Raw genomic sequence first — 26,226 nt, forward strand, 5'->3', positions numbered from 1 at the left:
CTCACCATCTAACTAAACAGCGCTTGTAGCGTCTTCATGATGCTAAACCCAGTGGTCATCTCGGCTCTCACTTCACTCAGCCTGCTGCTAGTGCTTAAGGTGCACCTTCTTTGGCAGCTCCCTGTCCACTTCACTTCCAAGAAGCCACACAGCCTCAGTCTCCTCCGACCTCACTGGGCAGTCTTTCTCAGTGTCCTTCGCTGGTTTTCCCAGCAAAATTCTACACAGTCTGAAATTCCCACCTCTACCCACAGTGTCTCCATACCACACCCCATCACCTTCCCACTTCCCACTCCTCTCCCATCACACTTCCACCTCATTTTCTTTTCCCTGTTTCCCCTCTCTCTGAATACCCTTCCCCTGGTACAGCCATGAGTCCCTCTTTGTCTTCAAAGACATCATTCAAAAGCCACCTGGTCAGATGCCTTGTTTGGCCGCCATGCATAAAATAGCGCCGTCCACAACCATTCTCTCTGTCTTTAGCACCTGTCACCACTTGACACGTCTGCAGGCGTGCTCAGTCGCTTCAGTCCTGTCTGACTCTTTGTGACCCCATGGGCCACAGCCTGCCAGGCTCCTCTGTTCATGGGATTCTCCAGGCAAGGACACTGGAGTGGGTTGCCATGCCATCCTCCAGGGGATCTTCCCAACAGGGATTAAACCCGGGTCTCCTGTATTGCAGGCTGATTCTTTACCGCTGAGGCACTGGGGAAGCCCCATCGCTTGACGCATTCCTTATTAATTGTCTGCTTTCCTCACTGGAGTGCATGCTCCATGAGGGGAAATTGTCTGTCGTATTTTACTACCCCATGCTCAGCATTCGAAATAGCAGAGGGGCCCTGACAGCTGCTGATGGAAAGAAAGAAAGGGAAGAAAGCAAGGAGGGAAGGAGGGGGAAGAGAAAGAAAGAGGAAAGAAGAAGGAAGTGGGGAGAAAGAGAGAAGGGAGGGAGGGAAGGAGTGTGGGGGAGTGGGAGGAAGGAAGGAAAAATGAATGAATTTTGGTACAGGGCATCTCCGGTATTGGCTGACAACCCTGGACATCAGGGGCCAGCCTTGACTCATTTTTCGCATTCTCCCAGGACTTGCCATGTGTACAGGTGGTACACACTCAGGAAATGGTCACCCCGGGAGTGGATCACTGAACGAACAACTGCCTTGCTCAAGCGGGTGGGGAGAGCAATAGCCTAGGTTCCTCCTGAAAGCAAGCAGGTCAGAGAGCACAGCCCAGGGTGACGAACATGTCATGGTTCCAAGTTCCAGTAGAAAAGCACTCACATCTCAGGGACCCTGCGCTTCCTGTTGCCTCCTCCTGGCCGGGACGAGCCTCTGGGGGTGTCTGAGTCTGGGCCTCGAGTCACAGGTGTGGCGCTTGGAGGAGGGATGGAGGAAGATGGGGCTAGTTCCTTCTTCAACGGCCGGGTTTCATTCAGCTTGACCTGGGGGGTCTTCTGTTCAGCTCGACCAAAGGGCCCCCAGCTCATGCCATTTATCTGTGTGTTTTCCATGGCAGAATCATGGGGGGAGGGACAGGTAATGCCCTACCATCAGATTCCTCAAAGTGCAAGCACACAGCACCCTGGCTTCTGAGCTCTGAGTGCCCACTCACGGCCGATGACACAGCAGCCATCGTCCTCAGAAGGGAGATGGCCACCGGGGACTTCTGCTGACCGTTAAGTGCCTGGAGAGCTCTAATTTCATTATCAACTCAACAATAATGTGACGCATGTATTTACTATATCAGTGTGTGTACCTGGACACACACACACATACACACACAGTCCCTCTAAGTGGTCATAAATAATAAATAAATCAATACCCCGAAACGCAGTAAATCAGACCTCGAAAGGCAATCAGATATCAGGAATTGCAGCTGGGTCTGAATGAATGAGGGGACACAGTCTGTGGCGTCCGACTCAGCCTTCCCTGCACTTTCTGAAGCCCCGCCGTGGACACGCACTCCGTCACCATTAACTGTGAGAGGGTATTTATGAGTTTGGTTGGTTGTTAACAACTTGGCCCTGCAGCAATTAATATTTATATTTGCAATCCTCAGCGCTGATAATGGACAACTCACATGCTTTGGTAATTGGCTCGCCACCCCCAGCCTCTTCCCGGGTCTTTCCTGACCAGGGGAGCTGTCTTTCCCAGGGAATCTTATAATGGGCTTTTCATGTGTTGGTGATTTTAATTACCTTTTTATTGCTATGCAAATCATCCTTCGTTTAATCTGCCAACTAAAAGGAGGGACTGAGGTGACGGGCGACAGTGGAGACAGAAGGATGGAAAGGCTGAGGCTGCCAAGCAGGTCAGGGCTGAGGGCCGATGGATGTGGGAAGCGGGGCTAGTCTAAGTGCAGTTGTTCGGGGTGTGGCTTTGGGAGCTCTCAGAGGAGACTGCTGGCTCGGCAGAGTGGCGCACCTTTGGGAGCCCCTGGGGCAGACCCTGAAGGCCCAGCAGGATGGAGCATCTGCACTTCGGGGAGCCACTGGAAAAAGGTTCTGCTCGTGGAGATTCACCGAGTTCTCAGCATCAGGCGAGGGAGGAAACCGAGGCTCCGCAAAGGACCCCGGGAGGACGCAGCCAGCGTGGCCTGCCTGCTGTGCCCCGTATGTATGTGGACCAGACTGTGAGGACCTTTCTACCAACAAGCTGCCTTGTCCCCCGGCCTGGAGGACAGAGCTGGAGCTCCCCCATCAGAGCAGGGATTTGGGAGAGGCCCCCGTGTCCCGAGTGAGCGAGCGCTCCAGGGCTTCTGCTCAGCAACGTCTGGAAGTGGGCCAGGAAGGGGCACAAGAGGGCCACCTTCCCCGTGTCATCTGTCCCCCCAGGCCACAGCCTCCAGGGTGACACCTCCAGTGGAGGGTGCCTTTGGGCATCTCAGAGCTCCCTCGAGCTGGCCTTCGCTCCACCCCAGCCTGCTGCTTCCAGCGTGATGGGGCATCAAGGTTCGGGGCTGGGGATGACAGGTCCCCATTCTGGCCAATATTTTACATCTTGGGTCATATCGCCTCCCCCTCACCAGGTGTGTTTTTCTGACCACTCAGAGCAGCAGAGAGCTGGCCTGGCCCTCAGGTGTGTCTCTTCCTGCAGGAGAGAAAGAGAGGTTTCCAGCAAACTCCCATAGGTGAGGGAGGCCCCCGTCTCTGCGCTTTGGCTCCGTGCATGGCTTCAGCTGTGGGAGATTTTGAAGTGAGGAAGTAGAAGCCAACGGAGACTGCTAAGGGGAGGGCAGGCCCTGGACCGGGGCCTCCCAGCCCTGGCCTCCAGGGTCCCTGCCACCTCCAGCTGTGCACCTGGGGCAGAATGGCTTCACCTCTCTGAGTCCAATGCTGTCATGTCTCAAATGTCAGGAGGGCTAAAGGAGACAGGTTTGTATGTTACACAGGTACTGTTCTAATAAAAGATGATGTGATCATCCAGAAGTGTATTACAGCAATTACATCAGACCTGTGACTTCCCAGATACTATGTAGTAATACAATATCTTAATTTAAACAATTAAGTAATACAATATCTTAATTTAAACAAAAAATATGAATAAATTGAAGTAAAAATAAGGTCATAGAGCAAACTCATTGAGATGACCTGAGTTTAAGAAATGCTGAGATGTCGAATGGGAAAAAGTCCCCACCTGGCGTCTGGGCTGAGCCGTCTGCAAGTGTGTGCCCACCCTGCACATCCCATACTCCATGCGGATGAATCTCGGCTCTTAACTCAAGCAGCTGAGACCAGCAGCCCCGATACCTCTGCCCCGTGAGGGTAACGTAGACAGAGCCCAGGCCGCCCATGGCTGCTCCCCTCCCATGCTCTACACACAGAAAACTAACGAAGCACAAGCATGCACACTCTTGTATGCACACTCACATTTCCACCTATAAATTTAACTCCTCCACACAGGTAAACTGTGAGGAAACATCCGATAACGCTCCTCAGTGTTCCATCCGGGCCTCTGGACGGCTCATTAGATTATACAAGGTGTGGGTAATTACCCGGAAAATATACACCACTTTCCTGTGATGCCTAATTTCCTCTCCTCGCTCCTTAGCTTCCCTTCAGGCAAAGGAGAAAGATTCACCGTTCTGTGACCAAGTACGGCGGGGTGTGTGTGTGGTATGTGTGTGTGCATGTATGAGCACACGTGCACGAGTGTACCAGGCGGGCAAAGACTGCTCAGGGAACTTTGCACGCGGGCTTCTGTGGGGGCCGCGTCTGGAGCAGGAGGAGGCAGGCTGGTGTGCAGGGCCAGCCCGGCCCTGGCAGAGGCCGGTCAGGCTCTCTCTCCCGAGATGCTGTACTCTCACGCCCGTGCGGTTTCTGCTCCGGAGGCTCCTGGCTGCCCCTGGAGGAGGGGTTTGCGTGGTTGATTTGGGGTGAAGCGACCATCTCTAAGATTCGCGGTCTTGGACGCCTTCCCCAGTCTCCATTCCCCCTCAACTGACCAGAAAGTAATTACTGACTTAGATCTTCTCTCCAAAGCAAGGAGGTAGGAGAGGTAACGAGCTGGGCTTGGAAGACCAAGAGGTAAGAGGCTCAGGCCAACTGGCTGGCCACGAGCCCAGGCCCCTAGGCCCCGTTACTCACCTAACACCCACGGGACAGTCTCCATACCAGGATCCCAGGGCTACAGGTGAGACAGGAGTGCCAGTGGGGGAGGGGGCAGCATCTCTTGGAAGATTCCTGTCTCCGTGGGGCTGTTGGCAGGATCACAGGAGACAAGAATAAGTGCACAGAATCCCAGGCTGCTCTTGTTGGTGCTGATCATAGTGTGCACGGCTTAGCCTGGCAGGCGAGGGTGGCACTGGAGATAGGGCTACAGGGGGCTGTCTGGTCTGAAGCGTCCCCACATCTCAGTGGCCACCCACTGCTTCCCAGGAAACTTGCAGCTCCCTTCCGCAGCCCTTGCCCCCACCTGCCCCACCCAGCCAGCAGCCAGTCCTGCAGCTTCTGCTTGAACTTGGGAGGCGGGGGAGCTACCTGTTCCTGGCTGTCCCCTTGTCATGTTGTCAGGCAGCCAGATGGTAGGGAAACCTCCCCATGACTCAGACACCTGTCACCAGCTCTCTGTTCTGAGAGCTCCTGCTCTGTGGGACGCGGTGCTGGGGCTGAGTCCCAGTGACCCAAATGATCACCCCAGACTGAAGAAAGCATTCCTAAGATGGGCCGTGACAGTAGTGTGAGGGCTGGTAGGGAATCAGGTCCCCGAGAGCTGGGTCAGAGCACACGCAGGCCCAGGGGAAGGGGTTCGAGAATCCCAGGAGGGCAGACACTTGGGGTGCACCAAACTGAATCGTGTCCTCCCAAAAATTCACATCCACCCGAACCTCAGAATGTGACCTTTTCCGGAAACAAGGTGTTTGCAAAACTGAGGAGCAAAGATGAGGTCATCCTGCAATAGGGTGGGCCCTGCATCCAAGGACAGGTGTCCACACACGAAGGTCATGTGGAGACCTGCAGGGAGAAGGCCAAGGATGACGGAGGCAGAGACTGGAGCCATGTGTCCAATGAGCTGAGCAATACCAAGGGCGGCCCTCCTAATCTAGGTGAAGATTTCAGGCATCTTTGGGGTGATGGAATGTTTGGGGTCCTTTGGAAGGACAGGCCATTAAAGCCTGTCCTTCCACCAAGGTTGGAATTGTCCTGCAATTGGGCAGAGCCTGAGGGGGGACAGGGGCAGGGAGAGGTTCCAGCAGGTGGCGATTTCCACCAGGGTCTGAGGGAAACAGTGTAGCCCCCAGGGAGGAGGGGGGCCTCAGGCACCCCAGCTGGCCGGCCGGAGAGGGGCTGCATCTGGATTCCTCACCCGAGGCCTCCAACAGGGGCCTGGGCAGTTGCTCCTAGCACTCTGGACTTAGAGAAGCAAGATAGAGCGTGAGAGGGGTCACGACAGGGACGACAAAGGGTGTGGCTCCCAGAGGCCCCTGGTGGCCCTGCACAGCACATCCCCAGCCAGGATCCCTCTCGGCAGGCTGGACTGCAGGCTCTGGGAGCCTCTCCAGGTGTGCCAGAAGCCCTGCTGTTTAAGCTCTGAGCCTGGCTTCCTGCTCTGCGTGATGAGAACGCTCAGGTTCCCTTCTCTGTGACCCCATGAACATGAGACTGCGTGTTGGGTGTCTGATGGCAGCTGCCCACCACATGCCCGAGGAGGTGGTAACAAGAACCACACAGAAGGAGAGTACTGGTCGTGTAGACCGATCAGAGATGGGCGCTGTGGACCAGAGCGGGGTGTAGGGGAGGAAGCTCGGACCGGTCCAGTACGACCACTGAGGTCAACTGAGGGCAAAGGGCAGGATCAACTGAGGCCCAGGTGGGTCGAGCAGCTCCATCACAGCCTCGCCCAGGCTTGTCCAAAGGCAGGGCACCAGGGACGGTGGCCTGGCCCCTCCTGCCAGTCACTCAAGGCCCCCACAGAGCCAGGGTCCAGGCTTCCTGTGGGAGGGTTCCCCCAGGGCCCCCATCTCTCCACCTGGCCATCTTCAACGTGGTCCCCTGTGGACTGCCAACTGCAGCTGGCAATTATCGGCTGTGTCCCCGGAACAGATAGCTGTCTCTGTCACTTCCCAGGAAGTCCCCTCGTCTCTTGTCATTACTCATCCATTCACTGAGTCCCCCCAAAACAGCAGACAGCAAGACAAACAAAGAATACCAAAGGGCAGCTCTGTACTCTGGGAAGTCATGACTGAAAGGCACTTTGGGAGACATCTGGTCTACCCACCTCCCTAAGCCCAGTCATGTTTCTAAGCCTGAGTCTCTGGATGGAGAGGATGTTTGAGGGTGTTCAGGGCAGTCTGCACAGTCCTTGAGTTCTTAGGCATCCACTGAGTCTGGACTGAACACTCCCAGGCTTTGGGCAGCTCACCCCCTTGGAAGCCTGCCTTTCCATTGTGAATTGCTTTGACTGCCAGAGACTTTTTTCTCCACCAAGCTGGGCTGCCTACTCGTACCTTCACCTGCTCAGTCCTACTTGTGGCTTTGGTGACTCCACAAAGCATATTGGCTTCATCTGCCCATCAAACTCCACGAAATGTTAACGCTTCTTAGAAACTAATACATTTGAGGGTTTATTCCCCAATCTAATCAGTCAAAGGAGCACATACAAACAGCTCTGAAATAGGCTGCTTCTCATGCCAATGACGTCTTGCAATGCAGTTGTCCATCTTTTTCTTTTTTAGTAATGCCGAGAAAAAGAGTGCATCTCAAAATCTGCAGTGTCTCTGATTAGATGAAGAGCAGCCTTTGTGGCCAGCTGCGTCCCCAAGGTCACACAGCTAGGGAGTCAGAGACCCAGCGCTTGAGCTCCAGCCTGGTGCACTAAAGACTGCTTCTGACTCAGCCGAGAACCACTCCCTGAGCGTCTGGCCAGGCGGTCCGGGTGGGATAAAGGTGCTGGCCCGGCTCCTGCCCGCACCTCCTGGCCAAGAGCCCCATAAAGCCGCCCACTCTGTCCTCAGCTTCTGTGCACATTGTGGGGGTGGGCGCCAGGCCAGGCTGGCAGTGAGCCCTGAGCTCACAGAGGCAGAGAGGCCTGGCTGAGGGCAAGAGGATGCGTGTTTGGGTTCACGCTGCACTCCTGTCAGCCCTAATTTGTCCCTGTCGTATACTCCTCGGGAAGATTAAATTTGGGAGCAACCGTCTCCATGTTTATTCATTGCTGGGCCTCGGGCGTGCTTGGTCAGTGCCATCTCCCTCCAGAGCTGCGGAAGGACGTGCGGGCACATCAGTGACTCAGGATCACGTGTCCCCACGTGTCATACCCACTTTGATATGGCAGGACCTCCGACCTGTTTGACAAAGACAGTTCCCCCCACTTTCCTGCTTCCCAGGAAGCTGAGGACCTGGGTGGAGGTCTAGGTTGAACGCTCCGCCAGAGCCCCCAGCGCATCTCCCCTTCAAAGCGGGCATCCTGTGGGCAGGCGGCTTGGTCTTCCTCAGCCCAGTGGGCACACATACCCATCTCACCTGCCTCCTGGGCTGTGGGAGGCACACATCAGAGCCCTCCGTGGCAAATGGGATGAGGACGAGAGAGCCTGAGAGCCCTGTGATCCACACAAGGTCACAACTCAAGGTCAAGCCAAACGCATCCTCGGTGGCAGATGCTGACTGAATCAGAGTCTCTGGACTTTGGGGAGGTAGTCCCCACCACTCATTGAGCCCTTTCCCTGGGCAGTAACTCTGTGCCCCCAGCACTGTGCTTGGAAAAAGGCTCATCAATGTTTGCAATGTGTACAAAAAAGAAATGACACCGATGTGGTGAGATGGAGGTAGCAAATACTCCTGGTGTGATCATTTTGCAATTTATCAATGTATCAAATCAACGCTTCATAAACCTTCAATTTACACAATGTTATGTGTCAATTACACCTCAATAAAACTGGGGGGAAATGCTGACAAAGTGCCACTCAGTGACATCATTAGCTGCACTGACTTCTGACTCGGGGAATAAACAGCCGCCATAATCACTGGCCAAGTGCCCCACGGCTGAGTGTGGCCAAATTGTCCTTTATCCTGAGAATTACTCTGGGTGGGGCCAAGGACAAAATGTCCCGAGGCTGAAAGGGCCTGGAGGGGAGACCCCAGCGTTATTGACATCAGGATGTCCCCACGGCACCAGGGACCCTGCGTGTTCAGTGTGTGACACCAGAACCCATCAGGGGATCAGGAGGGACACAGAGACCCAGGCCTGGAACCTCTTCAACCGCTTTCCCCCTCTTCTGACACCTCCACTCTCCACCCTGTCTCCTCCCCGTCTCCCCCTCCCTGTAGGCTCAGACTCAGGGCTGCACCGCCCGGGCGGCCTGCTCCTTCAGGCCTCGAGGTATTGCTCTCGCTGTTCTGCTAGAACACCCTCTCTCCCACCTCCAGCCTTCAGCACTGGCTCTGCTTCTCCAGGCTCAGACTGATTGCTGCCTCCTCCATGAATCCTCCCCTGGTTACCTCTCCCACCTCAAGCCCTCTAGCTTTTTGTCTTTATATATTTGTGTTTCTTTTTCGTTCTTTGTTTCTTTCTTGGTTTACTGTTACTTATTTATTTATTCTTTTGGCCTCACCTTGTGGCATTGCGACATCTTAGCTCCCTAACCAGGGATTGACCTGCAACTCTGGCGTTGGAGGTGTACAGTCTTAACCACTGGGCCACCAGGGAAGTCTCCCCCCAACCCCTCGTAGTGCTCTGTGTCTCTCTCCTGCAGGGCCCTTTCCTGGACATGTCCTGTCATTTCAACTGGACACTACTCCCCAGGTCACAGGGGCCACTGACAAAGTGCCATTCGATGACATCATTAGCCGCACTGACTTATGACTCGGGGAATAAACAGCCGCCAACAATCACCGGCCAAGTGTCCCACGGCCGAGAGCGGCCGATGGGAGCGTTCTTTTCCCGACCAGGCCCAGGAGCCGTTTGCTGAAGGATCAGACAGATGCATCGAGCCCCGTGTCAGACTGCTTGTCTTGCTCCCAGCCAAGCGGCCCTCCCACTCGGACTCTCCCAGTTTGCTGGGAGCCAAATATGATTTTTGGCTGGCCTTGCAGAGGAGACATTCAAAAGCCCAGGCTGCCACATGAAATCTCCTCCTGGCTCCTCCTCTGTGATTTTCAGACTAAAAATAAAATCCCCGGGGACCCCAGTCAATGCCATTGTCACTGCTATTGAAACGTGATGAGCGCCTGATCAAAATTATTGTGCGTTGTTGACGGGGAGGCAGGCCAGTGCTGATCTCCCAGCGACTTTAAAAATAGAGCTTCTTCCTTTTGTGCCAGGGCAAAGCAATAATTTAGATAATTGAAACTCTGAAATGAGTTGGAGACGAATCACTGTGGCTTTGGGCTTTTTTATAATACTTTTTCTTTGTATCAAAAAGAATGGAGTCAGAAGAAGAATGTTTGGCTCGCACAAAGACCCCGAGAGGGATGGAAGGAGTTGGTGTGGGAGCCGAGCTGCTCTGAGACCCCGGGCGTACAACTGGGGATCATCGTTCCCCTGCAGGCGCCCAGGAGCAGCAGCACCCCGGAGGCTCCAGGGACCGCAGCCTCCTTTCTCCCTAGACTGACGGAGGGCGCTGGGAAACGGGTCGAGTCCCAGGAGCTGGGAGTGGGTGGAAAAGGACGGTCTTCAGCTGAGCCTTCTGCTCTTGCCTTGGGGTAATTTCTCACCTGGGACTGGAAAGTGACAGGGCTGGGCTAGGGGACCCTGGAAACATGGCTAGGCATCTCGAGTTAAACGTCTTTGAAAGTATATTAGGGAGTATGACAACATAGGGGAGGCATATGGATTAAATTGTTTAAGTCATAAAAGCATCTGGTTCAGAGCAAACAATCGATAGATCTATACACCCATCCACTCACCCATCATCCATCCATCCACCAACCCATCCACTCATCCACCCATCCACTCATCTACCCATCTCTCCATTCATCTATCCATCTCTCCACTCATCTACCATCTATTCAATCATCTACCATCTCTCCACTCAACTACCATCTCTCCACTCAACTACCATCTCTCCACTCATCTACCCATCTCTCCACTCATCTACCATCTATCCACTCAACTACCATCTCTCCACTCATCTACCCATCTCTCCACTCATCTACCATCTATCTACTCATTTACCATCTCTCCACTCATCTACCCATCTCTCCACTCATCTACCATCTATCTACTCATTTACCATCTCTCCACTCATCTACCCATCTCTCCACTCATCTACCCATCTCTCCACTCATCTACCATCTATCCACTCATCTACCCATCTATCCACCATCCATCTACTCATCTACCCATCCACTCATCTACCCTTCCACTCATCTATCACACTTCCCTCATCCATCCTTCTTCCCTTCATCAGAACTGACGGATCAGATCTAGACCACTTTGTACCAAGGGTTGTGACAAGTCTCATAAGGACCAGAATTTAAAACAGAATCACTTGATTCCAACCCCATGCTCTTCAACAGTCCTGACTTGAGACAGAGAAGTGAGCACCATGGTGGTCACTGCCGAGTGGTCTTGGCCAGGCTGGGCTGCCTGTCCTCAGCGATGGAGGTAGATCTTAGCACTCCTCATGGATTCCTGGGTCTCCTCTCTTCCAGGCAGGGGTGGCCTCCTCTTCCCATCCCCCGAGATTGGGTGGAGCCACATAACTGGCCATGGTGGACACGCATTGTGTAGAGGGATCCGCGCCACGTACAGACGGGACTGTGTGCTTGTGGACTAGGATGCCCTCCCCTCCCTGCCCTCAGCCGGAGCAGGCAGGATATTCAGAGTGGCAGCCATTCTATCAGCCTAGGTACCCAAGTTGCCAGGGTGGACAAAGCATCCTGCTGACCTGCAAGGGCCCGAGAAACAAATGAGGGTGGTTTGGGGCCATGGACGCATGGGGACTGTTACCCAGCTCAGCTCAGCCTGTCTGACGGACACGGCTTCCTGTTGGCATGTCTTCTTTCCATCTCCTGGCACCGCTGGGACAAAGCACCACAAACCAGGCAGTCTAAAACAACGGAAATGCAGTCGCTCATGGGTCTGGAAGCCAAAAGTCTGAGCTGAACGTGTTGACAAGGCCGGTTCTTCCCAGAGGCTCTGAAAGAGTCCGTCCCAGGCCTCTCCTCCAGCCACGGCGTGTGCCCGCCATCCTCAGTGACCCTCATTTGCATCATTCGACATCCACCACTGTCTTCATGGGGTCTTCTTTCCTCTGTGGTGTCTCCGTGTCTCTTTCTATAAGGATTCCAGTCACTGGGCGAAGGGCTGCCCTGTTCAAATTTAACCTCATCTTGACCAATGACATTGGCAAAGATCTTTTCTCCAGATACGGTCACATTTTGAGATTCCTAGAGGATATGATCCTGGAGAAGGAAATGGCAACCCATTCCAGTATCCTTGTCTGGAAAAATCCCACAGATAGAGGAGCCTTGTAGGCTACAGTCCCTGGGGTCGCAAAGAGTCAGACACAACTAAGCAACTTCAGTTTCACTTTTCAGAGGATATGAAGTTGGGGACCACTAACCTAGCACGTTACCACATCCTAAGTTTAATTCAGGTCAGCAAATGTTTAAAGACTCGCCACATGTCGGAACTACTGGGGCGTTTCCCAATGAGACAGGAATGAAGGATTCCACAGCGAGGGGAGCACTGGAGATGACGGGCTGGTCTGAGTTCAGAGTCAGAAGGCGGAGGGGACAGAGTTCTTGGACAGTCCTGACAGAGTAGAGGGTGTGCTGTCATGATAGCGGCGTGGGCGCCTGGCGAGTTCTCCGTAGCTGCTGGGTGAGCCATCGCTCACTCACACGTGGTGCCCGCCTGTCTCCTGCCATCCTCACTATTTGTGGAGCCCATCTGTGAGGGACACCGGGCCAGGCTGGCGTGGCGGCAGCCCAACTGGAAAGGCCCGTGGTCTGCTCGGCAGCAAGGCTGGCCCGGGGCCCCTGGCTCTGGTGCTCTGAGCGGCTCTCAAGAGCACCCATGGGGCCCATCCATCATGCCAGATTCCCCGGTGTGTGTCAGCCTTGCTGAGTGGGAAGTTGCACAAACTTACAGCTTCCTCTGATTTCTGGGTGGCAACTTCAACTCTGGAAGGTCCAGGGCAGCAGGGTCTCCTGCTCTGTTCCTCCCAGAGATCACCACAAACCTACCTCCTTGGGGTTAGCTCCCCCGTCCTCCCAGAGCAGATGTTCCTACCTTCCCATGTGAGTCTAGAGACCACCACTGATCCCAAAGTTGCCTGGACTACCCTTCAAGCCCAGGGTGTGATCTGGGACCCACAGTTGAAGACGTGGACATACAGGAGATCCAGAAGATGCTGCATCCACAGTGCCACCCTTGGGAGCAGGTTCTCCAAGGCGTTCCAGGAGCTGTCACCCAGGTCTGCCCCTCCATATGAGTGGAAGGGAAGGGATGGAGCTCAACTTGTCCCACACAGCCCACTGTGCCCTTTCCCCAGGGGCGACCATAGGAAGCAAACCCAGCAGAGCCTTTGGGGGTACGACCTCAGCTTCCCGTCCAACTTGGGCCCGGGCACTCATCAGCTGTGTGATCAGAGCCAGCAAATGAACCTCTCTGAGCCTGTTCTCTAGGAGGCAGATAATAACAGGAGTCACTCACAGAGTGACAATTAAATGAGGTCTTCCTTCGTCTGAGTCCCTGACTCAACAACGAGGACAGTCATTATCCTGACGAGGCCTGGGGGTTGACCTGCTTCTGAATGCCAGGGCTCCCCAGGGCCCCTCAGCCTGGGACCCAGGCCCTTCTGCATGGGACTGGCTTGCCCCCAGCTCCCCAGGCCCCAGGCATGCTGCAGGGGCTCTGCGTGCCCGCCTCTAGGCTGCGGCCCGAGCAGCTCCTCCATTTCTCGGGGTGCTCAGAACACTCTACCCATGGGCTCCAGAGCAGGAGCCCCCAGGGCTCATTTTTACCCTATGTGAGTGGCCTGTGGCTGCCCAAACAAGTGACCACAAACAGGTGGGCTTCACACTACAGGGATGGATTATCTCCCAGTTCTGGAGGCCAGCATCTGACATCAGAATGTGGGCAGGGCCTCCCTCTGAGGCCCCAGGGAGAGTCCCACCTGCCTCCTCCAGCTCCCAGGGCTCCAGGCACCCAAGGTCCCTCCCGTCTCTGCCTCAATCATCACTTGGCCTCTGGGAGTCCCTGTCTGTTTCCTTTACCATCTCTTCTGAGGACACTCTTACTGAACTTAGGGCCCACCTGGATCCAGAAAGATCTCATCTCGAGATCCCGGACTTCATCGCATCTACAAAGACCCTTTTCCAGATGAGGCTGGTTCCACGGCCCCTGAGTTCCCTCTGATTCGCAGTGCTGCCACTGTCCATCAGTGCAGGTCTGACTCAAGTGGTCCAGAAACCAGACTGGGACATGGGCTAGAGTGAGACCCCGGGCCAGCAATGACCCAGAAACAGGGCAGGGCCCCCGAGACCTGACCGCCCCAGACACCCTGGGAAGGCCTGACATGGGGTCTGGTGCAGATGACATACCAGGGCTTCGTGTCTCATCGAGCCTCAGAGTTATTAGTTCTCATGAGTGGTCAGAGAATAAATTGTCTGAGAAGGGCCCCCTGAGGCAACAGGGCACAGTAGACGCACAGCTGGGATCAGGCCTTGAAACCTTCCTCCGGCAACTCCTGGGAGTCACTGAGTTGAACCGTGCGTCCATGTCCACCCCACCAGAAGCACCTGGCTGCCGGCCGTCCCCTCCACCTCCTCTGTCTTGGCAGCTGAGGAGTCCAGGGACACGGGACAGGTCCAGGCGGGCCTGGGGTCTCAGGCCAGCAACGTTCCATCTAAGTGGGCCCCACACTGCATCCAGGTGAACAGAATGATTAGGGGAAATTTATGCCTCGTGCCTTCCTGGAAGGAGCTCTGGCTAGCAGCATGGACGAATTTTAGATTACAGGTTTTCAAAAGAGAGGGGGACGTCCTTCAAATGGATCTTTCTTGTTATATCCTTTCCATAAAAGCCAGGACATAACATTAAATCATCGCCCTGGGAAGGAGGCATTTCGGAAGGGAACGCAGATGATATAAAGCTGGCGCGTCGCGTTCTGCTGGTTTAACCCAACCCAGGCCACATCATTATCACCTGTTTAATGTCCTGGATCCGGGGACGGGAAAGCAACTGCGTTAGATCCTAAAACACTTACTAGCAGGCAAGGGGCTTCATCTTTCTGTTTGCCGAGTGCTTTATTTACTTTACAATGAAATAATAGAATTTTTTTTCTGATCCGAGCTCTCATTGGGGCACATCCATCCTGGCAGGCAGTGTGGCCATGTGTGCAGTGACACAGAACACACGTGTGTGCAATCACATGCTTCATCCTCAGCCCTTGCTGTGGGGGGTTGGCTGCGTTGATGAAGAAAAAAGCAAGGCCAAAGTTTCATCCATTCATCATCTTTCATTCATTAAATAAATATTTGCTCGACAGGTAACTCAATCGGTAAAGAAACTGCCTATAATGCAGGAGACCAGGGTTCAATCCCTGGGTCGGGAAGGTGCCCTGGAGGAGGGAATGACTACCCACTCCAGTATGCTTGCCTGAGAATCCCACAGACAGAGGAGCCTGTTGGGCTGCTGTCCATGGGGTTGCAAAGAGTTGGACACGACTGAGCGACAGACACTTTCACACTTGCACTCCATGTGGCTGCTTAGGTACAGTGACATTATCCAGGGACACAGCCTCAACCCACACGGTGCATGTGAAGAGTGACCTTGTCTGTGACTTTGGAGGGCATGATGGCAGCCGCTGATCTGACAACCTGCCTCCTGGAACTTGGGCAGTCTGCTTGGCAACAGCTCTAGAGGTGCCCGTGTGAGCGGGGAGGATCTCCGCAGTGCATTGGTCACCACAGTGCTCACCACGATGGCCAGCCACAACTGAAACGCCTGCACAGGACCTGGCCACCCCGGAGGCTCCACCGCAGTTCCCACAGAAACGGACGAGTCTCAGGCTCTGCTGGAAATGAGCTCAGGACAGCAGAAGCCACGTGGCGGTGCGTCCAGTGTGGTGCCTGGACCTGAACACACAAAGGTCGCCAGCAGCCCTGGCCCACGGGGACTCGTGAAGGTGGGAAGAGAGTGAGGAGCCAGGGGAGGGACCCCAGCAGACTCTCCACACACCTGCTCTGCCCGAGTGCTTCCTGATGTGTCTGATCCCAGCTCCAGCCTGTAGGTGAGTCCCAGGGCCTCTTACAGGGAGGGACCTCGAGCACAGACACACCAAGGACGTGCCAAGGTCACAGCTCCCCCAGGGACGTCCTGGGCCCGTGGTCTGCACCCTCTCCCCCAGGCCGAGCCGTCCGTATTTCTCTCTCCCTCTCCGTGCCTCTGGGTCTCCCTTCCTCTCTTCCTGCTCCTCCCCTCCCCACCACCTTTGCTCTCTCTCTCTCTCACTCACATACATACAGGCGCAGGCGTGTACACACACACACACACACACACACACACACACACGCATGCATGCAGCAGTGACTTGGACAAGAACCACGAGGCTGTCATTGTCTCACCATCTCGTTTCAGGGCGGATATGCACTCAGACAGCAGAGCAGTCTGGGCCATCGGGTCCTCACCACGTGCCCCGGGCCATCCGTCCCTCAAACCCCAGATGTCTCAAGTGGGCTCTTGGCAAGCACCGAGTCACTGTGGCGTCATGGGCTCCGTGCTGAGCGCCTGGAGTGTCACTGTTCTCGGTGGTTGATTGAAGAGCGTGATGATCTGGGTTAATGATGTAGCAATTCCTGAGTGATTGGAATCGGTGAGAAGATATTATAGGAGCTGACCCAATTCTCTCAACTGCTCTAACTGCACACTGAGCCTCGAGACAAAACGGGGAGGAGATGGGGCCCGGGCTTACGGAGCCCCTACTATGTGCTGGGCATCTTGTTGGCACCAGCCTCGTTCACGCTCTCAGCAAAACACCAGCAATGAGCAATGTTTACGGTGCCCACAGTCTGGACTGGGCCCCGTGCCACCACTTTGCAGGCCCCCATCAACCCAGTGAGACCAGAACCTGTGTTTCGACTCCTGCGCGTCTGAAATTCACAACACGGAGACGTCTCAGCACCAGGGTATGGTCAGGATGGGGTGCAAGGAGGACAGGGTGAGCAGACACCACGTGGCAGGTCTGTCGGTGCCTGGCCCACCCCCACTCCTTCACTGCTCCCCATGCCCCATGGGGGAGCTTTCTCCCCCACTACCCCACCCAAGACTATTCCAGACCCTCCTCTCTTCTCAAGTCCAGGGACCCCACGGGGGTCTGACCACACTGGGCTGTTTCAAACGTCTCATGACCTAGAGATGAGTGAAAAGAAGGTTGAATTCTCTGCTAGTGACATGAGGTGCTATTATATGCACCCTGATTTCACGGTCAAATCCCTGAGCTCAGTGTGGGTGAAGACACGTGAAGAGTGACTGTCTTGGGTGTACCCTGGGGGTAACACCCTTCAGCATGACTGCTCAGGTGAACATGCCTCTTGGCTGGGCTGGGCTATGGGGCCCAGGCATTTGGTCAAGCACCACTCTCTGCACGGCTGTGAAGGTATTTTGGACATGTGATCAGTGGCCACAATCAGTGGACTTGGACTCAAGCAGGAGACCCTCTGTGGTGTGGCGGGCCTCGTCCAATCAGTTGAAGGTCATAAGAGCAAAATGGTCGTCTCCTGGAGAAAAGGGAATTAATTCATCTTGGACAAGAGTCCTGCCTGAGTTTCCAGCCCACTGGCCGGCCCTGTAAACTTCAGACTCACCAGCCCCACAACCACAGAGCATGTGACCTGGTGACAAGTGTCATTAGCCCTAACATCCCATGTTGGAATCACAGTCCCAGGGATGGCAAAAGCTCCCGTGTGCAGAGGTGTTTGTCACCAAAGCCTTCATGGAAATGAGCACCTGGAAGAATGCAATGCCTAGCAGTCAGGGAGGGGGAACAGACCCAGGGTCGTCCCCGGAGGAAGACAAGCATCTCACAGGGAGGATGGCAAGTGGCCGGCAGCAGCGTGGATGCAGCTTCCTACATTTACAAGGACACAGAGATGTGCGCATGTTGTGTGTCTATAGGGTGTTATGGTTGGAGACAGTCTGGAAGAGATGAACCAGCATGAACACAGCCCACATGGCATCTTCCCAGAAACTGAAAGCCTCCCCCGTGCCTCCCATCCTGCCAGGGGGATGCAGCCGCCCTCAGGGAGCGTGGCTGCTAAACAAACCACAAGCTGCAACTGCGTCCTCCCCCAGCCCCTTTGTGCGGTGAGCACCATCACAGCCACACGGGGCTGTCCTGAAATAGTGACTCTGAGGTGGAACTGGGACTCTGAGTCATCGCTGTGTTTTTACTTACGCTTTTCAACATTTTCTAAGATGTATGCCCCGAGTGTTCGCTATTTCCTTATCAGAGCAAAATAAGCACTGGAAGCAAACCAGGACTGCTCGCTGCTCCTGGCTGCCAGCAGAGGAGGCTGAGGACGGCGCCCGCCTGGCCTGAGATCAGCCCGCAGAGGAGGCTGAGGGCGGCGCCCTCCTGGCCTGAGATCGGCCAGCACAGGAGGCTGAGGACGGCGCCCGCCTGGCCTGAGATTGACCCTCAGAGGAGGTCGAGGACTGTATCTGCCTGGCCTGAGATCGGCTCGTGCCTCTTGGTGTCCCTCTGCCTCCTGCCCCCAAGGCCTCCACGGCCCCTCTGAAGCCAGACAGTCCAGGGTCCTGAGCCCCCGATGGTTCACGGAGGGGTAAGGCTCAGACACGGCCCAGGAGAAGGATGATCTGCAGTGACGCCACCTGACTGCCAGCTCAGCGTGTAGGAAGTACTGTCCCTTCTTCATTGGCCACCCACCGAAGAGGCCCACCCGGGCCCACCCCCAGGCCCCTCCCCACGCCCCCAGCAGCTGACTCTCTCTCGCGCGCGCACACACACACGCCCTGGCTCTTACTCATCTGACTGTGGCTTGGGGCTCATTTCTCAGGAAGCCTTTCTGACTACGCATAGCTGCCCACCACGTGTGCCTCCCGCCCTCGGATCCCGTCTTTACCTCCTGGATGCTCCAGGACAGCATCTGCTTCCTCTGCTGTATGAGAAAAGCAGCCTCTTGACCAAAGGAATCATGGTTTGGATTTGACCAACTCATTCACTCACTTCTTAACTCCGCAGACTTGTGCCACACAGGGGCTCTGAGCCAGGCCCTGGGGGTGTCATGTGAACAAGTGCACACCAAGCCCACCCTCTCGGCTCGTTGTCCACCTGAGCGGGCACACACCTGAGCAACAGTGTGACAGAGAGATGTCTGTCTGCCACCCCTGGGGACGTCCAGACTCACGCATGTCAGCCGTGACGGGAAATTCTGCTCATAAGTAGCCCTTGTCATGAAACCGGAGGACCGCAGAACGCCCAGGCCAGCAGGTCACCGTACCGCCCATGACCGTTGCTCTTTGTCCCACTGTCGTTCAAGTGTGTCCTCTCGGGTGGACAACGAGCCAAGAGGGCGGGCTCGGTGTCCATCTGTTCACGTGACATCCCCAGGGCCTGGCTCAGAGCGCCTGTTTGGGACAAGTCTATGGAGTTAACGAGTGAACATTAATGAGTGAAAGGTCTTGTTCTGGAGGGTCAGGGCTGAGTGTGTGACCAGGACCAGGTCTGAGTGTGACCGGAGTCTGGGGTCAAGGTGGGACCAGTCAGGGGTCAGAGTGTGGCCAGAGTCAGGCCTCAGAGGAGTGTGACCAGGGTCAGGGCTCAGTGTGTGATGAGGATCAGGGCTCAGAGTGTGACCAGGGTCAAGGGTCGGTGTGGTACCAGGGTCAGGGGTCAGTGTGGGACCAGGGTCAGGGGTCAGTGTGGAACTAGGGTCAGTGTGGGACTAGGGTCAGTACTCAGAGTGTGATCAGGGTGAGGGGTCAGCGTGGGACCAGGGTCAGGGCTCAGAGTGGAACCAGGGTCAGGGCTCAGAGTGGGACCAGAGTCAGGGGTCAGTGTGAGGCCGGGGTCAATGTGAGACCAGGGTCAGGGGTCAGTGTGGGACCAGGGTCAAGGGTCAGAGGGGGACCAGGGTCCAGGCTCATAACGTGACCAGGGTCAGGGCTCAGAGTGTGACCAGGGTCAGGGCTCAGTGTACAGCCGTACTGGTCAGAGCACAGTGTGGGCCTGAGACTGGGGCTTGGCCTGGCCCGTGGGCAGGGCTCTCAGCCTCCCAGCTGCGCCCGCTGTTCCGACTCTGGGAGTCTCCTTCTGCCTCTAGGTCTGGTCCCAAGGTGGCCTGGCCTCTGGCCCTGCACACTTTTTCCTATGGAAATCCCCTTTGGCTCTAGTCCTAATTATGTTTAAAACCCCCATCCTGGCCAGGGGATCTCATCAGAGAGCAGGAGCCAGGAGCCGGGATGCTGCAGAGAAAATGAGGGCTGGTGGCCTGGACAATTCCTCCAGAACCCAATCAGGGCGCCTGCACACCCGGATTTGCATAAACCCGTAAGCCGATTAGAGGAGCATTCAGAGTAAGCAGCGCAGGTACGGAGCCAGCAAAGCCGCCCTCCTCTCCGTGTAGATTAATTGCTCTCGTCCCAGCTGGTCCCAAAGCCCCGTTCATTATCTCTCTCCACAAACCGGCACCTCCCCCCAGCTCCTTCCCTGCTTCCCTTGGTGGCACCCAATTATAGATCTGCGTCACCCTGAATGCCTCCTCTCCCCTGTCCTCTGCTCAGCCCACCTCATCTGTCGCAGCCCCTGCAGCCTCAGCCTGGCCCATCCCTCCGTCCCCACAGCCCCACGGGCCACCCTCTCAGGCCGCACTCCTGCCACAACCCAAGATGCCTCCGGCATCAGCCCTCCTCCCGGCCATGCCGGCTCGGAGCCCAGGACAAAGGCCCTCTCTGCCAAGGGTTGCACAGAAGGGCTGGTGCCTGGGCTTCCTGGGCTCTTGCTTCGTCCTTCCGAAGAGGGCGCTGCTCTGCACATGGTTGGCCAGCACCCTCCCCACTCCCCAGCTGGGCACTGAGGCTGGGGCTAAGCCTGGCCCCGGCACACAGCCCACACACAGCCACACTGGCTGCCCTCTGTGTGACCGATCGCTGCAGATGGGCCTGCTCCCCTTCATTCCCACGGCCTGGTTGCGTACTCTCCCCATGGGCGGGTGCAAGTTCACGCTTTCCTGGCCTGGCTTCTACCTGCTCCAAGAGGCTCCTGCCCCTGTTCTGCTGCCCTGAGACGCTGGCGAGGACACCTGTCTGGGAGAGGATGGGGCAGAGGCCGTGATAAGGGTCAGAGAGGGCCCCAAGGGGCAGTAGTTGTCAGGTGGCCGCACCTGGTCTGAAGCCACTCTCTTCCCCTCGCCACTGGAGCGACACTTGGTGCAGGGGGCTGGGGTCCCCGGGGTACCCCGCTGCTGCAGTCTACACAGAAACTGTAGGTGGGAGGGGGATGAACCAGGATCTCAACCCTGGCCCCCGTTGGGTCCCCTTGACCCTGTCACCCTGGCCAAGCCAGCCCCTCATTGAGAAAACAAGAAGTGGGTTGCCGACCTCTGGGCATTGCCTCTTTGCAAGACTTGAATCTGTGAAATGGGGTCTGAGAGCTTTAAACCAAACAATGCCGTCTTAGGCAGCCTCAGGAGACTCAGGCATGTGTGTGGGGGAGGGGGTGTCTCTGCTTCAGGCTTGCTCCAGATGTGGGAGGAACTCGTTTATGCCATGACACTCTGCTGGATGTAAGGTCGCCATGGTCACCACCATCATCACCATCAGCACTGCAAGGGCCAAGCCCCTGGCTGGTGTGACCCTGGACTGACCCCTTCATCCTCCTGAGCTTTGGATGGGCCAAAAAGTGGGAGAAAAGTTTTTCCTTCCTTCACGGGGCCTTCAGTTTAAGAGGTAGGGGGTGTGGAGGTGCCCTGGAGGAGAGAGGTGAGACACAGGCTCAGGGTGGCTGTTCACAAGATGGTCCCAGAGCTGGCGAAGAAGCTGGCGCTGGCTCCTGATGCCCAGAGCTGGTGTGGCCCTGCCCCTGGCACCGAGCCGAGTGCCCTGTGGGCCCAGCACTCCCCACCCTGCTTGGGACCTACCACCTCCAGCCCTTCCCAGCTGGAGCCTGGAGGCCCCTCTGTGAGTTCCACACCCCCAAGAGAAGCCACTCAGCACTGAGGAGCCCAGGCCTCAGGCCCACACAGAGGAGGGGACAGGCACAGAAAGAGTCCATCCCAGCTGCACCAGGCTGAGCCAGCTCTCCATGTCTGGGACAGGTGCGGGCAGAGGAAGTTAGCACCCCGCGCCTCTACTTCCCCTCCCTGTGGCCCCTGGCGCCGAGAGCGTCTCCAATTTCCCGGTCACAAATGGCAGTTGGCTGAGTCCTGGGCCTCCCGGGCCTGGCTGGGCTGGTGCTCTGGACGGCTGACAGCTGCTGCCGCTGCGACAAGCATATGCTCGTCCGACCCCACTCCCACCAGCCTGCCTGGAGCCGAAGCTGGGTCCCTCCGGTTCCCATTCGTCTCCCACAAGCCTGTGTGGCCCCCAGGCGCAGGGTGGCCGGGCCTGCTGTGACGCGGCTGACTGTTTGCTCGGGCACCTTCAGGGGCCTCACATCCCCGCTCAGAGTCAGGGCCAGTGGTCCCTCCCCTTCTGCCCGCTCTGCCATCCCAGCCTGGTAGAGACCTTGGGTCCCCAGGAGACAGGAGGGGCTGACACCTGCTTCAGGGCCTGGGGGAGCCCAGCACCCCTCACTGTCCACAGGAGCCCCCCTCTTCTTCAGAGCCCCCCTGGTGCCCAGAGCTGGGCTTCCCACAACGTCTCCATCTCTTCTCACCCTTTCTGCCCCAGGGGCCCGAGGGCCACCCAGGATCCCCAAGCGGGGCCCCCTGCACCCTGCGCGCGTGAGCTGGACCTACCAGGAATGTGGCGGCTCTGACCTGCAAGGAGCAGGGGCCTTCCCTCGGGGCACAGCTCTGGGCCACCTGTCCCAGGGCTCCTCAGAAGCCAGAGGCTGGAGCCCCAGCTGCCCGCATGGGGTCCATCTGGAAGACACGTGTCCGTATGAGCCCTCCTCTGCCGCCCTTCACCCTCCCGGCCTCTGAGGCCTGCACTCCTGAGGCATCTTGCCAATAAAAGCTGCCCTCATGTTAACCTCTGTCTCAAGTTGCTTTTGGGGATGGCGGAGTCAGCCATCAGTCAGCTCTTCCCAGAGTGGGCACCCTGGCAGCCTCCCGTTGAGTGTGGCCTGGCCTCACGGCTTGACTTGCTACCGACCAGCAGAACATGGGAATGTGTCGGGACACGGCTTTGTGATTAGGTCACGGGAGAGCAGGTCTTCTGTCTAGCTGACAGACTCCCTCCTCCTGGCTAAACCACTCGGAGGGAAGTCCACACACCAAGGAACAGAGGGCAGCCTCCATCATGGTCAGGGAGGAGCGATGGCCTTGGCCAAGAAGACCTGAGCAACGGACCCCCCAGCACCAGGTGGGCCTAACCCACCCTCCCCGGTCAGGCCTCAGATGAGAGGCGGCCCCACTGACACCTGGACTGCAGCCTCTGAAAGCCTGGGCTGAGCCGGGGTGCTGACCACAGACGCTGAGCTATTGACATGCGGGTTCACCCCTGCAGGTGGAGGCAATGTGTGTGGAGTCAAGGCCAATATGGGACTCTGGCTAAGACACCTGTCCCACGCTTCCTAGTTCATACTCATGCTCCTGCCCTGCACCCCCAGACCCCATGGCTCTCAGCAGCCCCTCCACACCACATGTGCCCTAGTCCTGGTCCCTCGTCCGCTCCGTGATGCAGGCATCCGCACTGACGTCACAAGGGCCCAGATGAGTGCTTGCCACTGGGTGGGTGCTCGGTACTCGTTAAATGAGGCCTCACAACAGGACACCTGGTGTTGGGTCCAGGGATTGGGCGGAGGTGGTGCTTGTCAGCTGGAGTGGCCCAGTCATGCACTGACCGTGTGACTGTCCCCAAACCCCCAGTGATCAGATGCTCAGGCAAGTACCAGACCCAGGAGGCACAGGCAGAGCCACCTGTGAGCTCACAAGAGCAGTTACCAGTGTGGGAATAGCCCACACTCCCCCACCGGCTCTCACTGCCGCTTCTGTGTTAGGACACAGTGAAGCTCCCCAGTCCCCAGCGAAGCCCAGGTCAGAGCTGGGGGATGGGTTGGGAGGCAGGTGGGCGGCAGGAGCCCCGGGGGCCGTCTGCGAGGTAAGGGCCACCCACCCACGGGAAGGTCAGTACACCACAGAAATGCCCTTCCAGACAGTTCCTGGACGATTGCAATCTCTCCCGCTCGTGTTTGAAATGCGTTTCTGCTGTGGTCTGCCCTTCCTCAGGGACAAATAATTCCTCCAGTGCAGAGGGACGCTGACAGCCAGTTTTCATTTATCTCTTTGAGATGCAGATTCCCTGACCCGGGCCATCCCTCCCTGCCGATCCCTCCCCAGCCAGCCTGCTGGCCTCAGATCAGCCTGCAGGGAGACCAGCAGGCCCAGCGGCCCTGGACTACCTGCCTTGTCAGCCCCTGGGGCCCGTCTGCCAGCTGCCCACCGGTGAGGGACCTCGGGGGGCACGCAGCCTGGAGGGCTGTGCAGGTGGGCGGCTGAGCTCCCTGCAGCTCACGCAGCTCCGTTCTTCCTTATCTTTGTTCGGAGGCGGCCCAGAGGACTCGAGCTCTGCCTGAACTTTTGCTGGAACGTGGCCTGGGTTCATCTCAGGTCCCACTGTTCAGAAGCCCCCCCTTCTAGTTCAGGCAGACAGCTGACCAGGGGAGTCAACCTTGGCCTGAGGGTGCCCCCCCTTCCCTCTCCTCCAGATGGGGTGTCCCTCCCCGAGGGTGTGCTGAAAGCCAAGAGACATCAGGCTACATGTCACCTAAGTGAGAGGTGATGCCCTTGATCAGATGAGGAGGTTCAGCAGCGACACCCCAGGCATCCTCAGGGAGAAGTGCCTCGTGGGCGCACCGGCCTCGGGGCCTCAGGGGGCCTCGGAGCAGCCAGAGAGCAATGACAGAGGCCACTTTACCCGCTGGTGGCTCGGGTGCACAGGCGATGGTCAGCGTCTCCGACCCAGTTCCTCCTTGCGTCTGCTGAGCAGAGGGAGCCTCTCAAAGCGGCTTGGACCCTCCCTTGAGGTCAGCCCACACCACAGTCCCTGAGATCAGGCATGCCAGGCAGAAGTGTGCCACCAGCTTGAGGCTGAACTTCAAGCAAAGGGCAGACTTGAGGTTGGCTGCCACGGTGACCTGAGCACGCTCTCTGCTGTGGGAGTGGAGGAGACTGAGGACCAAGGTTAGTGCGTTAGCAGAAACTGTGCTTCCTTGGGCTGTGCTGGCTGTACCCTTGCTGGACGGCGTTCAGGGTGAGGGGCAAAGCCTCTGTGCTATCCCAGGAGTGTGCAGGGCGTATGCCATTGTGTCCATGTGCTTCTGCTTGTATATGCGCACGTGTGAGCGTGGACACACACACGCCTGTATGCAGGCATGCTTGTATGCACACGAATGTATCTGTGCCCGGGCGTTTGTATATGTATACGCACATGCGAGCAAGTCGATCGCAAATGCTCCTGTGTGTGCCCAAGTGCGTGTCCCCGTGTTCCTATATGTGCACGTGTGTGTGTGTGTAACTAGGTACCCCTGTGCGTTGCAGGTGTGAGCCCATGTGTATCATATGCGTGCAGGCATACACACGTGTGTGTGCACTAGTGCAGACATGTGCACACACGTGTGTGAAGTGGGCCTCACCCAGTAGCACCAGGCACAACCTCAGCCTCTCCCTCAGAGCATGCTTTCACACAGATGGTTGCACTTTCTGGCTTCAACTGCCCTCTCCAGCTCAATGGTTCCCAAACACTATCCCCAACTGACATTTCTCTTTGAGCATCACGCACACAGAGCTCACACGTTCCCTTTCACTTATTCAACAGAGCCACTGCGCACAGGAAAATGAGCTGGCAGGAGGGGAGCCCCGGGCCCCGTCGCTGGCGGGTGGCCGCAGGGTTTGCTGCCCGGGGCTGAGGGCCCAACTGGAGGACATGGCACCCAGGCAGCCCCCCGCAGGCTGACTCTCAGGCTGGTTTCTGGGAGGAGCCTGCCATCCAGCCTCACAGTCTGACCCTCACACTTCCAGCCGCTGCAAGGAATTCAGGACCGTGTTCAGAACAGCTTCTTGGGTGTGACTCCTGGCAGTCGTGGGTGGCCTGAGCTTCAGCATGACAACTGTTCCCTCTCCGCTCTGTCTTGAGGAGGGTGGCCACAGCCCAGCCAGGGGACAGAGCCTGAGCAGACAAGAGTGACAGGCACGGGCCAGCGGCCACGTTGCTGCTGCCCAAAGTGATGGTAGGAGCCGGGCTGAGTCCTGGGCCACCTGCTGAGCTCAGAACCTGTGCCAGGCCTGCCGTCTGCCTCAGCCAGGCACCATCTGCTCCTCTGGCAGGTGGCATGGTGCTCTGGAGTGATGGCAAACCAGACCCCGGGGAGTAGCTGGCGCATCCGTGGGGTCCAAAGGGCCCTGACTCAGGACCGTGCAGATCTCCCAGAACCTTCAGGTTCAGGCTCAGTTCCTCACCTGAGAACATGGGGTAGTAACTCTCTCCTTTTTAGAGCCAGGGAGTTAATTCAAGGCCTTTGTTCACTTATTCATTCACTCACTCATTCATTGGGCCCAGCAACTGGTTACAGACCTGGGGACAGGATTTGCCACTGACCAAGGGCCCAGACAACGAGATGCATTGTTAGCAGTCCCCCCAGGCGACTCCTCACCACTCCGCC

The sequence above is a fragment of the Bos mutus genome, chromosome 14 (assembly GCF_027580195.1).
Source record: "Bos mutus isolate GX-2022 chromosome 14, NWIPB_WYAK_1.1, whole genome shotgun sequence".
NCBI classification, from domain to species: domain Eukaryota; kingdom Metazoa; phylum Chordata; class Mammalia; order Artiodactyla; family Bovidae; genus Bos; species Bos mutus.